We start from the raw sequence: 13,265 nt of genomic DNA, 5'->3' as shown, positions 1-13,265 counted from the left end.
GTTAGGGAGTGGTCCTCCAAGGAGGAGAGGACCTTGCATGTAGGCTGCACAGTCATGAGGGGAATCCTGGGAGTAGCCACGCCTGTGGAGAAGGTTTGAGCTATTCGTTATTGTTCTTCTCCCCTTTGTCCCTTTCTGGTGAAGCTCATGCCTCTTCTTCTCCCCAGACATCATAACTCATTCTTGCTAGATGTCCTCTTCCCCCTCCCTTAGTACCAGCCACCCCCTCTTTGATTCCCAAATTCACCTGTCTATCCCGATTTTGTTACCTCTCTGTGTAGCCTTGCATCTCAGACTGTCTCTCAATATCTGTTCTTGGATGCCCCGCAGCCATGTCAAACAGTCTGGCTAAACATCTCATTTTTCTTCCTAATCCCTTTCACTTTTTTTCCTATTCTCCCTTTATTATTGACAAGTCTGCACTCTTCTCCATTCAGAGGCCCAGAACAAGTCCTGTGAACCTATCAGGTCCCCCTGTGTTCACTAGAGATGAGCAAAATACTTGTAGTTAAATCATAAATGGTGGAGGGCTTCTGCATTTCAATACACGTTAGGAAATTATCCCGTTTTCATGAACTTTGGTGGTAAAATACAACCCTTTGCAGCAAAACTGAGCTCATTTTGGAGGAAAATTACTGCGACTGCTTGAATCTATGCAATGTCCCTATTCCACCTGTTTTCACAGCCCCGTGACAGTTATGGTGATATTGCAGAGACATACTCTTTTATGGCATTCAAAAATGAGCCTAATGAAAATGCAGGCATATTTCATTTAATGTGTCCTAAAAAATGTTAGGTCCTCTCAGAAACCCCACTTCACACCTGTCTGCGCAGCTGTAATGTGTTGGAACTGGTGTATGAGCAGAGCAACCAAGACAAGGGTGCTTATTCAACCACCTCTGCTTTTGGTGGCAGAACATCTCGTGGGTTGAAGCCCAGAAGACATGGGTTACACCTACGGAAGAGGCAAGTAACTGGAGGAATTTCTTTTCAGTCTTAAAACGTTCAGGTACAGTTTTGCTTAAATAGGCTCAGAGCCCTCTAGCAGACTGGCACTGAAAGTCCTGAATGTCAGCTGAGATGGTTAAGCATCTGTGAACTCTGATGGGAAAGCTGATGTGTGGTAGAGAGAAGGTGATGTCACTGAGCACTCTAACCAGAGAGGCTAAGAACACTCACAGGAAGTCCAACTTTAGCTCGTCACTATAAGCTGATTGAATGTAACACTGACTCACGTTCCAATGAAGCTGCATAGCTGTTCCTGTTATATGGTACAAACTGTCCCTCACTGCCTGCAGCAGTTTATATAGTGAACACAGTACTCTGCATGCTGGGAAAACTAATGCTTTCAATAGGAGTTTTGTCTGAGTACGTTGTTCAGGACATTAGTGGGGAAATAAGTAAGGGCGGGTGTCAAGAATAAAGCTTGCATCATATTGAGCTGGGTCCATGGTGAACTGTGACAGCAAGAAATATATTATACTCACAAAAAGGAATGTGGGGGGAGGGGATCAGCTAGTTAACTTTACTAAAGGTGCACCCTGAAGGGCAGTGCACTTCAGAGGCGTTATGCCAAATGTGCTTATTTACCGAGATGCATGCTCTACATAGAACATCACCTGGAGTGGGAAGCAGTGAATTGCAATAAATTTTACTTACACTATATCACCATCTGGTGGCTACCGGGAGCACTCCATGGGAGCCAGTCACACTTTTGTACTCGAGTGTTGAAAATAAATTTACTCGAGTGTTGAAAATAAATTCAGCTCCAGCTCTCCCATCAAATATTATTCAGAGTGGTGATCTCAGCTCAGGCCGGTCACAGACTTAGGGAAACCACTGATGCTAGTGTGTACACATAGACAAAATACATCACGAGAAGCGTTGGGTAGATCTTTTGAGAAAAACCAGACCTAGTTAAACTCTCTTATAAGGTTCATGGGAACCTCTTATTCAAGCTTATGGATTTGCTGGGGAGGTTCCTATGAACCTAAGATGATCTGACCTTGTCCAGAGCTGACCCCTGACTACCTCTGCAAAGCAACACACCTTTCCCAGCCCAATCCCCCTAACTCCCTCTCCCATCAGATTTCATCTGTCTCCACTGATGTCAAAACCAGAGTTTGGTGGAATGGTGTGGTGGGGTTGCTGCTTCCTAAGAGGAGCAAGCTTCTCGGGACGGGAGGCTGTGCTGCCGTGGAGCAGGCCTGGTTGTTTCCCTTGTTGCTTCTGACGCAATCAGTTTAAGGCCCTAACTAGGGACAACTAAGTTTAATTCCAGAACTCTGGCTTCAGGGAGACAAAGGCAGTAGCCGAAAGAGGAGACTTACACAACCTGCTGCTGCAAGATGGGGAGGGGGCAAGACTGACATGCTTTGAGAGAAGACTTTCCAGGACTGGGAGGTGGGAGCAGCAGCATTCCTGCAGATCATAGCAGAGGTGAGCAGTTGGGCTGGTCAGAAAAAAGGGCGAGTGTCTCTGAGGGAAAATTTCAAAATGAATTTTTTTTCAACTCTTTAAGATTCAATTTTGGTGAAAAATACCTCTGCGCTTTCTTACTTTTTAACTGCCCCCCACCGCACAAACAAACGCGCACATGCAAAAAGGGTATGGGCAAAATAAAAAAGTGAGAGCAAGTATTCTCTCTCTCTCTCTCTCTCTCTCCCAGACCCCCCACAGCAACTTACTCAAGTAGAAATTTTTTTTAAAAGGTGAAAGTGGGCTTTTTCCCACCAAAATATCATGACTGGTTGGTTTTTTTTGTTGTTGTTTTTGTTTTTTTGTTTTTTTTTATATGACCCAAATGAAAATTTTTGTTTCGGTCAAAAAGTCGTCTTCTCCTGACTAAAAGTTTGGATGGGAATTTTTTGACCACTCAACATGAGCAGGATACCTGAGTCCCACAGAAGATATGAACTAGATGAGGTTTCAGAGGTTTCCTCTCCCCTCATAAGATCACTTAGGCTGCGTGGTGTGCTCTGTCTGCGTTCTCTGGGGTGGGGGGAAAAACTCATGAAACTCAGTTTGTGCCTGGAACTGGCCAGTTGTGCTGGGGGTTGGGCCAACTTGAATTGACCTTTCTGTGCTCACGAGCACCTGAAAGTGAAGGGCTATGAAACTCTGCACATCTAAGCTGCATGGCTTCCTTTGCAAAACCCAGGCAAAATAAAAGCAAAATGATTCAGGCAGCCTGAGACGTAGCTTTCCTTTGTGTGACATCAGTTAAAATGGCCTGAATGCAGGGATGGAGACCCAGCACTGAAGTGGCTAATACACTTTAGTTTACAGTTGTGTGAGTCGCAGTCTAATCAGTTGTGTATATTTCTGTATGATTGTGTATCAGAGATGGAGTATGATGCGGCAGCTCATTATGCAGGCTCAGATCACTGCTCTGCACGCATTTCATTTTATTTGGACATGCTGCGGCCATTTTTAAAGGGCTATTAGCTTTCCTGCTCATAGCAACCAACCTAAATTGTAACTGATTCAGATGTGCATTGCAGTATTGACTTTTGCTTGATTTACATGGTTTTCACTCTCCTTCATAGACCAGATGATAAAATGCGATCCTTGAAAATTATGGAGTAGATTACATAAAGGAGCTTTAGAAACTGACTAGGAAATTGTTGAATGTATTGCCAAAGACCAGGGCACCTAACTCATCTCCTGGAGTATGGCTATATAGATATACCCTCTCTTAACTATGCTAAATATTTTGTCACCGTGGCTGTCTTCAAAGTGCACAGTATGGATCCACACAAAACACAAGTCGTGCTTCTGGGGAGCAGGGACACAACTCAACACAGACCAGTTATTAAATAACAGGTGGAAAGCACAGGCTGGCATGTCATCAGGCACCACCATCCGCAGATCTACAGGAATAAGCAGTGACGAGACCTTGCAGATTTTCCAAAACTGCTGGAACTTTCTTCGGAAGTTTTGGGTTTCACAAAACTGTTTCCTCCTTTAATTTAAACCATTTTTCCCCAAGAGAAATTTAATCTAAAAAAAGAAAGGCAACTTCTGGCTTTTCACCTGGGAGCAGTGCTGGATGTGGGCGTGTAGCTATGGCAGTTGAGCCAAAGCACGTCAACACATTCTGCCAGAGCAGTCCAAAAGCTCGAATGTGCAGAGATCTGTTTGAAGTGCAAGAACAACAAATAACTTTGGAGTGGGTTCTGCGTTCCACAAAATTGAGGTTTTTCCACCCTTAGTGACATTTCCTGCTTTAATGTTGTATTTGCTCTAGCAACTTGTCATTCCTTAAGCACCTCAGCCAAGAAATGACTGGTCATTTAATAGACAAAAAAAGAGATGGCTGGTCTCCAGTTTAAGTTATTGGTACAGAATGCGGCTTCCTACACTAACACACACACCCCATACTAGTACAGCTAATGTCTCCGATTTCCTTTACGTGCTTAGTGATGGCTGTTTGACACATTTTATTCAATTAATTTGGTTGTCTTGGTCCAGTTCCCAAGGGACAAGTGTCCATATCTCCAAACATTGGCACAATGGTTGGCAGTTTTAGCAGGGAGGCCAAGGACTAAACATTTATGGGACTGAGCTAGAGGCGGTCCCTTGAAGATCAGGTTTAGAAACATTGGAAGGACTGTGTGGGGATGCTTGTAGAGAGACTACCTGTTTTGGGCTTAGTAGAGGACTCTGGTCTCCAGAGTTGTCAGTAGAGCACCTTTCATGATTACTAAATTCATAGGAAGGGTAAGTATGGATGTTTTCAGTATGTCTGGAGAGCATGCTGGCTCCTTCACTTCAGAGGAAAAAAAGGTAACCATGAGTGACTGAATAAAATAGCATCTTTCAGTAGTTTTAATTGATAATGAATGGAAACTGTTTCTAATGCTCCAAGATTTACAGTTTCTCATTACAACATATCAGTTAATGTGGAAAAGCAGATAAGAAGACCAATATCTGATGGACCTTAACAACAATCTCCCCCCCACCCCCCATCAGGACATATTGATTTGGCTGATGATCTTTTGTCTCCTTCTACACACAAAAAGGTCTAAGCACAATAAATCACATAAAATAGTCTCAGGGAGTCCATCTAGAAGGAAAGAAGAAATCTAAAATCATGTTTCTAGCTGCCAGTAAATTTCCAATAAGAATTCCAGGTGTTTTTACAGTAATAGAGTGTATAAAGCTCTCGAGATACCTACAGAGCACACATGGCTTGTTACCTGAGAGAAAGCATCCCTCTCGTGCCATACTTACCACAGTTGCAGTTGGTGGAGGTAGGTACCAATGACAGAGCTCCCTCATTTGACATGAGAAGAGGCCCCTGCCAGTGCATTCTCTGTGTATCCCTTTCAATTTTAGAACTCACTTTCCACCTTAATCAGCCTGAGTATGAATTGGTTCTTTCACATACCAGGCATACCGCAAGGCCCATCTTTCCTCCTAAGCATCTGGGGAGAGGAGGAGCTGGGAGGTCAAGGTGTTCTATTATGATCACTTGCTGGGCCTGTGCTAATGTTGGGCTAAACAAGGCAGCTATTTAAACTTAACAGCTAAATATTTTGTACTGAATGCTGTTCATCTATATAAGGTTGTATTCCAGAGTATAAGTATAAGGCTTATAAAGTTAATAAATATGAGAAAGCTACTGAGTGAGTTACTTTTCAACACATTGTACCAGTCATCACAGATGATGGCAAAGTTCATTAGCAGAGACAAATATAAGAGAAGAACTGTAAAAGTTTTCCTTGCAGATACTCAAGATCAGTGGAAATCTCTGAGTCTTTAGCAAAGATGAGTGTCCAATTCTAACTACAAGAAAGGGTCATGGTATTTCCAGTCGATTCAGAAGTATGAAGTATTAAAACTCTCATCAGCTTTACCAAATAAGTATTCCAGCCCAGTGTTTTAGACCTGTGAAATTCAGAAAAGCACCAGGACTTTGGGGTGCTTACATGAACTGAATGAATCTATGTACATTTTGAGGTTTGTGCACGTCTGGAAGGTAGAGTAAGAAATTAAGTACAATAGTAGACTTCGCTGACATCTCTGCTAATGGTCACCTGTTGATCTTGGTATCCTGAATTCCTCCATGTTAGTTGCATTTAATTCTGAAGACATCTGTTATAATGGCCAGAAAAACATGAGTCACACTGGTGGTTCTTATGAACAATTTCCCAGTATAACAAAAACTATAGTTTACTGAGTCATAATAACAAGAATAAACCTGTGCCTCTGGGAATTTCACCAATTGTAAATCTAAATTTGACTTTCAATGTTTTTCAGAGAATTTCTTGGAGGCATTTCTTTGGTAAACGTTCTTTGTTCAAAGCTGACTAATGTTTATATAAACATCTTTCAATACAGTGCTTAATATACCAGTGGCTGAACTGACCAAAAATAGTGGACAGTGTTTCATGTGACCTTTGGGAAATCAAAACAAAAGAAACCCAGAATTTAGCTTGATTATGTAAACACTAGACTCAGAGAAAAACTCTATTGTAAAGACACAATAGAGAGAAACGTGCTCTCAGAAGTGATTAGTTCTCGACTTGAATGAATTGTGGGGGAAACATGTTTGATGAATTAAATTATCTGTTTTAGTTTAAAACAGAGTTCAACCAATAAGGCACAACAAGACTTGTTGGGGAGGGAAATTGTGATCATGCAATTAAAGACCATCATATTATAGATATGTATAAGAGCGCTCAGTCGTGGTTGTGGAGGCAACCTGAATATTGTCATTTCGCAACTGTATTTAACTTTCTATGGTACACTAGTAGAAAACAAAACCATATGAATTTGTTCCATCATCCTAAAGTCTTCAGTGCCTTAGTGCAACATGGTCTAAATATATACCCTATATGTGATTCAGATGTCTACATTTGAGTTGGGAGGTGTGATTCCCAGCTTACATAGACTTGCTTGAGCTAGCACCTAAAAATAGCAGTGTGTCCATGGCAGCAAGGGCGGTGGCTAGGGCTAGCCACCCAAATACATACCCCGGGGATCAGGCAGGATTGTACTCAGGGTGTCTGTCCCAAGCAACCGCCATGCCGTTGCAGACACCTTGCTATTTTTAAGCACTAGGTCAAGCAAAGCTTTCACCGGTATGTCTGTGCGAGCTGGGAATCGCACCTCCTAGCTCAAATGTTGATTTACCCCTACATGCCTCGAATGAGACATATATAATATATGATTCTGCTATACCCAGAAAAGAATATTTACTTACTGTTCATATAGTGATGTATCTAAGGAGCTAAGACAATTACATTTACAAATGAAAAGTCTTCATTAAGTGTTGATTATGTATGAGGTATGGTTTAGAAGAGCAGTTTTGTAAGATAGCAATTCCTTTCTGTCGAGAATTTCATTAATATGGCCATTTAGTTCTAATTTTTCAAATTCAAGTGTCCTACACCGGAACAATCTTTCATGTCATTTATTAACTTGACCACTCAGTGTCATATTCACTCATTTCCAACTATTAACTTTGTTTTAATTTTTCTAAGTTTGGTTGACATTAGATATGCACAAGTTTCATTATTATTTCTTGGGCATCAATGAAGATAGGATTAATAATATCTAAATCTCCCCCAATCCATATGTTTCCTATGTTTATTCCTAGAAGATCTACTGAAAGGTAAAGAGTTTTGAGGTGTTGGTTTTGTCTCAGAAGCATTTGTGGTATTGAGCTATCACATTATGAAAGTAGGGATACTCCCACAAACAGTGGCGTTGTTTTGGGGACACTAGGTGATAGTCAGGGCAGTTTGATGGTAACTCTGGCCATATCTTATTACCAACTGTATGAGAGTAACATCTGTGAGCAAGAAACACAAAATTCAACGTTTATTACTTTATGTGGGGGAATAATAAATGTAGCTTAACTTATGGTAATCAAGAGACAACTATGTAATTGATGATGATGTAGGTGCAATGCAAATGACAAGAGAGAATCAGATTGGTAAACTGCAATGTTAATGGACTATCCATTAGGCCCACCCGATTTACTGTAAAATAGGAAAATATTTGATTAATAGCAGCTGTTTGTAAGGTTTGTTTTGTGCACATTTTGTTCATATTTCCCGTTTTACTCTGCAGTTCTTTCTCTCGCACACGCACACACTCTCATTTCCCACTGTCTGTTATGTCTAAAACAATTCTACTTAAGGGCTTCATTCATGCAGTCCTCTCCACTATTTCCCTGTCAATGGCTCTGCTACAATCCATGTTTTGGTATTCAGTACATTTCCTTTTCTCCTTCTCATCTCCCTGTCTTTCTCAGGGCTTGTCTACATGATGCACTAGTCTGCACTAGAGAGAGAGAAATTCTGGTGTGCGCTTGTGGGTTGCACACTAACTGGCTGATTGTGGAGCACACTAGCATGCACTGAAAGTTCTCTCGTGTGAGTTAATGTAGTACAGTTTGAAACAATACCACATTAACACATACCAGGGAACTTTTGGTGCATGCCAGCAGAGTCTACATGGGTCAGTTAGTGCGTAACATGTCAGTGCACACTAGAATTTACACCCCTCCCGTGGACTAATGCTCCATAAGACAAGATCAGGGCCTAATTGATCCCCATATGTGGGGTCAGGAAAGAATTTTTTTCCAGGTCAGATTGGCAGAAACACTGGGGGACTGTGTGTAGGTTTGGTTTGCTTTTTGCTTTCCTCTGCAGCAGGGTGTCTGGGTTACTTGCTGGGATTATCTGAGTATATTTTACATAGTCCATTCCTTGCCATTGGGTCTGTGATGTATGGGAAGTCAGGCTAGATGATTCGGTGGTCTCTTCTGGCCTTAAACTCTATGACTTCACTTTAACCGTGATTGGGTTTTGCTGGAAGACCATAGAATGGAAAACTTGTGGAAAAACCAGAGCAGACCAAATAGAAAAACATTTAGAATTGAGACTAGAAAATCTTTTCTTTTTTTCTTTTTTTAATTTGTCTCCTGATAATGGCCTACCAGGCAAAGTTTCAAAAGCAAAGTCATCAGGCTTGCACAATAAGCAATTAGAGGCTATTCTGGGGAAATAGGTGCATTTTTTTAAAAAAGACAAATTTTAATGGGATGAGAAACCATGTCCCTGATTCTGACTATTTATAGACCAATGAGTCTTGCTGCTATAATGTAATCATTAAGTCATTTACTACTGGTAATTTGGATTCTCATTTTTCTTTTTCAAAGATTGAATATAAAAAAGTATACAGCTGTGCCTAGCTGTTGCTCAGAACTGTAAAGAATGATATGATAATGTAATCCTCTATTCAACTGATAGTGTGATTGACAGAGGACACCGAGGGATGGAACAGCTGACGGAGTAAAATTGTACTTCCCAGAGACTTAGTGACTTATATGATGTTGAAAATTTTACCTTAAAAGGAGCCTAAGTCCCACTGGCTGTCAATAGGACTTAGGCTCCTCAGTGACTTACATGTTTTTGAAAATGGAACTTAGGATGTTAAGTCACTGAGGCACTTTTTGAAAATTTTACACTAACTGGTTATTTACTGTGTGATGCGACAGAAGAAATATTGGGTGAAAAAAAAACTTGGCGGAAAGACTTCAGTGAGGTTATCCTATCTGAAAGACATTTTGTCAGAGACATGGAACACATTCAAACCATGTTTGATATATATAATTTCCTACTCGTGGCAGTGTTGTGGTGCCTAAAGCTCTGAACCATCCTTCCCTTCAGAATATCAAAGCTGCTTAACAGTTTTAGACTCCCAGTTCCCAACTCGTAGCACTGATAGTAGGTAACACAACCAGATGTACAGTGTGCCACTGATGAACACACATCTGTAAGGATAGCTACCGCTCGCTTATACATGTGGACCATCTGCATAGGTTGGGCTGCTCTTTGTTTTACTTAACTATTTTTGAAACACTTTATTAGCAGACAGAGTGCCTATTCACTCTGGAAGTAATGCTCATCCAAACTAATCTGACTGAACAAAGCCAGGGAGGAACAGAACTCAGCAAACTTTTTGTTTATTTGTTTTCGTAGCATGAGGGAAAGGGAAACAGAAAAATCTCACATATAGGAACAGCAAACAGGCAGCTGAGTTGTATATAATCATTGAAAACATCAGCTCTCAAGACAGCATAAGTAGTGAATACAAAGAAGAGCTAGAAAAGTTGCCAAAAGAAGTATGGGGAGAGGTCCATACAAGGAAAGATAAAAATGTCTGAAGATTTGACTGGATAAAGACAGAAGAAACCAGAAATGCCCCTAAACACGACTGAGCTGTATAAAACCATGAAAGATATAGAGAAAAAACAGCCCATTATTTTCACAGTGTTTCCACAGCTCTTTGATTCTGGATTGTGTGTGTGACACAACTGGTTCATTGTTTGTTAATGCCCTATATACCACCAATGTGCACATAGCTGGGTAGCATATATTTTATCTTCAGAAGAAATATCAGTTCATTTTTAACATTTGTAAGCTGTGTGTGTGTGTGTGTGTGTGTGTGTGTGTATATATATATATATTTCCAGCAAGTTTCAGGCCTCTGAAGCCCTTGCCCAACAGAAGAAACTGAACTATCTAATATAATATGTGGAGAAATATTTTGCTATCCTAAATCCTGTAGGTCTTATTTGCACAAGTAAAGACTTTTTAGAAAGTTTCTGCCTAGGAAGTGGTCCCCACCCAGTCACTGCCTGCAGCATTACCTCATTTACTCATCTATATCAAGACTTGTAACTAGAACACAAATGCAGATCCTGCTGATGTTGCCTTCATTCTGGTATGCATCTGGTATTCATCCAAGGTTATATCTTTACGAGTTTTGACGAAGCTCTTTCACAGAGGCTCTGAAATAAAACCAGCTATAAACAAGTGAAGTATTCATCCCAGTAAAAAAAGCCTCAGAAAATTTAAATATATTTTTAATTCAAAGGATTCCTCTGTAATGTTACTGTGACAGGTTCAGTCACAGAGACCCCATTGGGACTGTCACTTGATGTGCTGAGACTACCTCTGAGCCTGTTTTCTCTGCCAGCTTGGGCCTCACCCCTGTCTTGTTGAGCCAGACACGCTAATCTGCTGCAACACAGACCCAGGGTCTGGCCCACACCCGCAAAGCTGCAGACTTAACTGAAAACGGCTTAACAAGTGCTCCTGACTAGCACCCAGACACCCAGCTCCCAATGGGATCCAAACCCCAAATAAATGTTTTACTCTGTATAATGCTTATACAGAGTAAACGCATAAATTGTCCAACCTCTAGAACACGGATAGTGAGGTATGCATAGCTGTTTGCTCCCCCCAGGTATTAATAAACAAAGAGTGATTTTATTAAGTATAAAAAGTAGGATTTAAGTGGTTCCAAGTAATAACTGACAGAACAAAGTAAGTTACCAAGCAAAACAAAACACACAATTCTAAGCCTAATATAGTAGGAAACTGCATACAGGTAAATCTCACTCTCAGAGATGTTCCAATAAGCTTCTTTCACAGACTAGACTCTTTCCTAGTCTGGGCCCAATCCTTTTCAGACCAACGTTGTCGTTTATGGCCTGGATCTAGCAATCACTCAAACCCCTGTAGTTACAGTCCTTTGTTCTAGTTTCTTTCAGGCATCTCTTTAAGATGGAGAGGCTATCTCTTGAGCCAGCTGAAGACAATATGGAGGGGCTTCCAGGGCCTTTTATATTCTCTCTCTTGTGGGAAGAAACCCCTTTGTTCTTCTGTGCAAAATCACCTCAACAAGATGGAGTTTGTAGCCACCTGGGCAAGTCAGATGTCCATGAATGATTCAGCTTTTTGCAGTCCGATGCCATTGTTTACATGTTAGTTTGAACGTTCCCAGGAAAGTTGGATTGCTACCTCCCAAAGTCCATTATCAGTTAAGTGTTTTTTTGTTTGGGCACTTACTGAGAATAGTTCTTTCTCAAGAAGCTGACCAAATGCTTCACTGAGGCTACTTAGAATCAAACACATTGTGATACAAGTTCATAGCCAATATTCATAACTTCAAATACAAAAATGATACACATATACAGACAGCATAATCATAACCAGAAAATTACAATCTTTCTATAGGTTTCAGAGTCAGAGCCGTGTTAGTCTGTATCAATAAAAACAACGAGTCCTTGTGGCACCTTAGAGACTAGCAAATTTATTTGGGCATAAGCTTTCGTGGCTAAAACCCACTTCATCAGATGCACCTTACTTGATCTCCTTTGTACAAGATTTGGTGCAACTATAGGACCTTGGCTGCAACAATGATCTATACAGTCACAGTTCATGTCTATACCATCACAGTTACTACATTTCAAAACTTCCAAAGCCTTTGTTTGTACTCTGAACAATTTCCTAGCATCAGTGTAAGAATGTCTCTGTGCTACTATGTTCTAAACTCTTGCCTGATTAGATGCTCAGTCATCACTCTGATTGGCATGTTATTGCCTGAATAAAATAGGGCAGAATAGAATTAACTAGCATTTTTGCTGTTTGAAAACAAAAGCAAATGAATGGAAAAATATTTAGCATTTTTCTTTTCCCTTATATTTTAATGATTAAGCAATAATAGCGGAGTTCAAAGTGGGTGATGTAATAGTCCCCACTAGCCTTAAAATCTATGAAAGCAATGTAATTCACAGCATAATGCAGAGAAAAATAAAAATTAAAAATCTATAATATAGAAACTGATTGAAATAGTCCCCCAAATACTCTAGCCTTGTTCCTGGAAACATTTATGCATAGAAGTAAAGTTAAGCATTTCTGTGTTTTCAGGCTCAGGGTCTTAGAAACAGCTCAACCAGGGGTGGCCAGCCTAAGCCTGAGAAGAAGCCAGAATTTACCAATGTACATTGCCAAAGAGCCACAGTAATACGTCAGCAGGCCCCCATCTGCTCCATCCCCCCTGCTCCCAGTGCCTCCTGATCGGCTGTTTCGTGGCATGCAGGAGGTTCTGGGGGGAGGGGGAGGAGCGAGGGCACGGCAGGCTCAGGGAAGGGGGTGGGAAGGGGTGGAGTGGGGGCAGGGCCTGTGGCAGAGCCAGGGATTGAGCATTGAGCACCCCCTGCCACACTGGAAAGTTGGGGCCTGTAGCTCCTGCCCCGGAGTCGGTGCCTAGACAAGGAGCCGCATAGTAACTTCTGAAGAGCCGCATGTGGCTCCGGAGCCACAAGTTGGCCACCCCTGAGCTCGACTGATTATCAGTACAGGAAGGACTTGAACGTTCACCAAAAAAACCGACCCACTATGAGTGAGTCAGCATTTGAAAGACGTCCTCTCTTCCCGTGGGGTGGTCCTATTGCTGTC

This window comes from Lepidochelys olivacea, assembly GCF_965140295.1.
Source record: "Lepidochelys olivacea isolate rLepOli2 genome assembly, chromosome: 4".
Lineage (NCBI taxonomy): Eukaryota > Metazoa > Chordata > Testudines > Cheloniidae > Lepidochelys > Lepidochelys olivacea.
The sequence above is the reverse complement of the archived record's forward strand: the minus strand, read 5'-3'. Positions refer to the sequence as shown.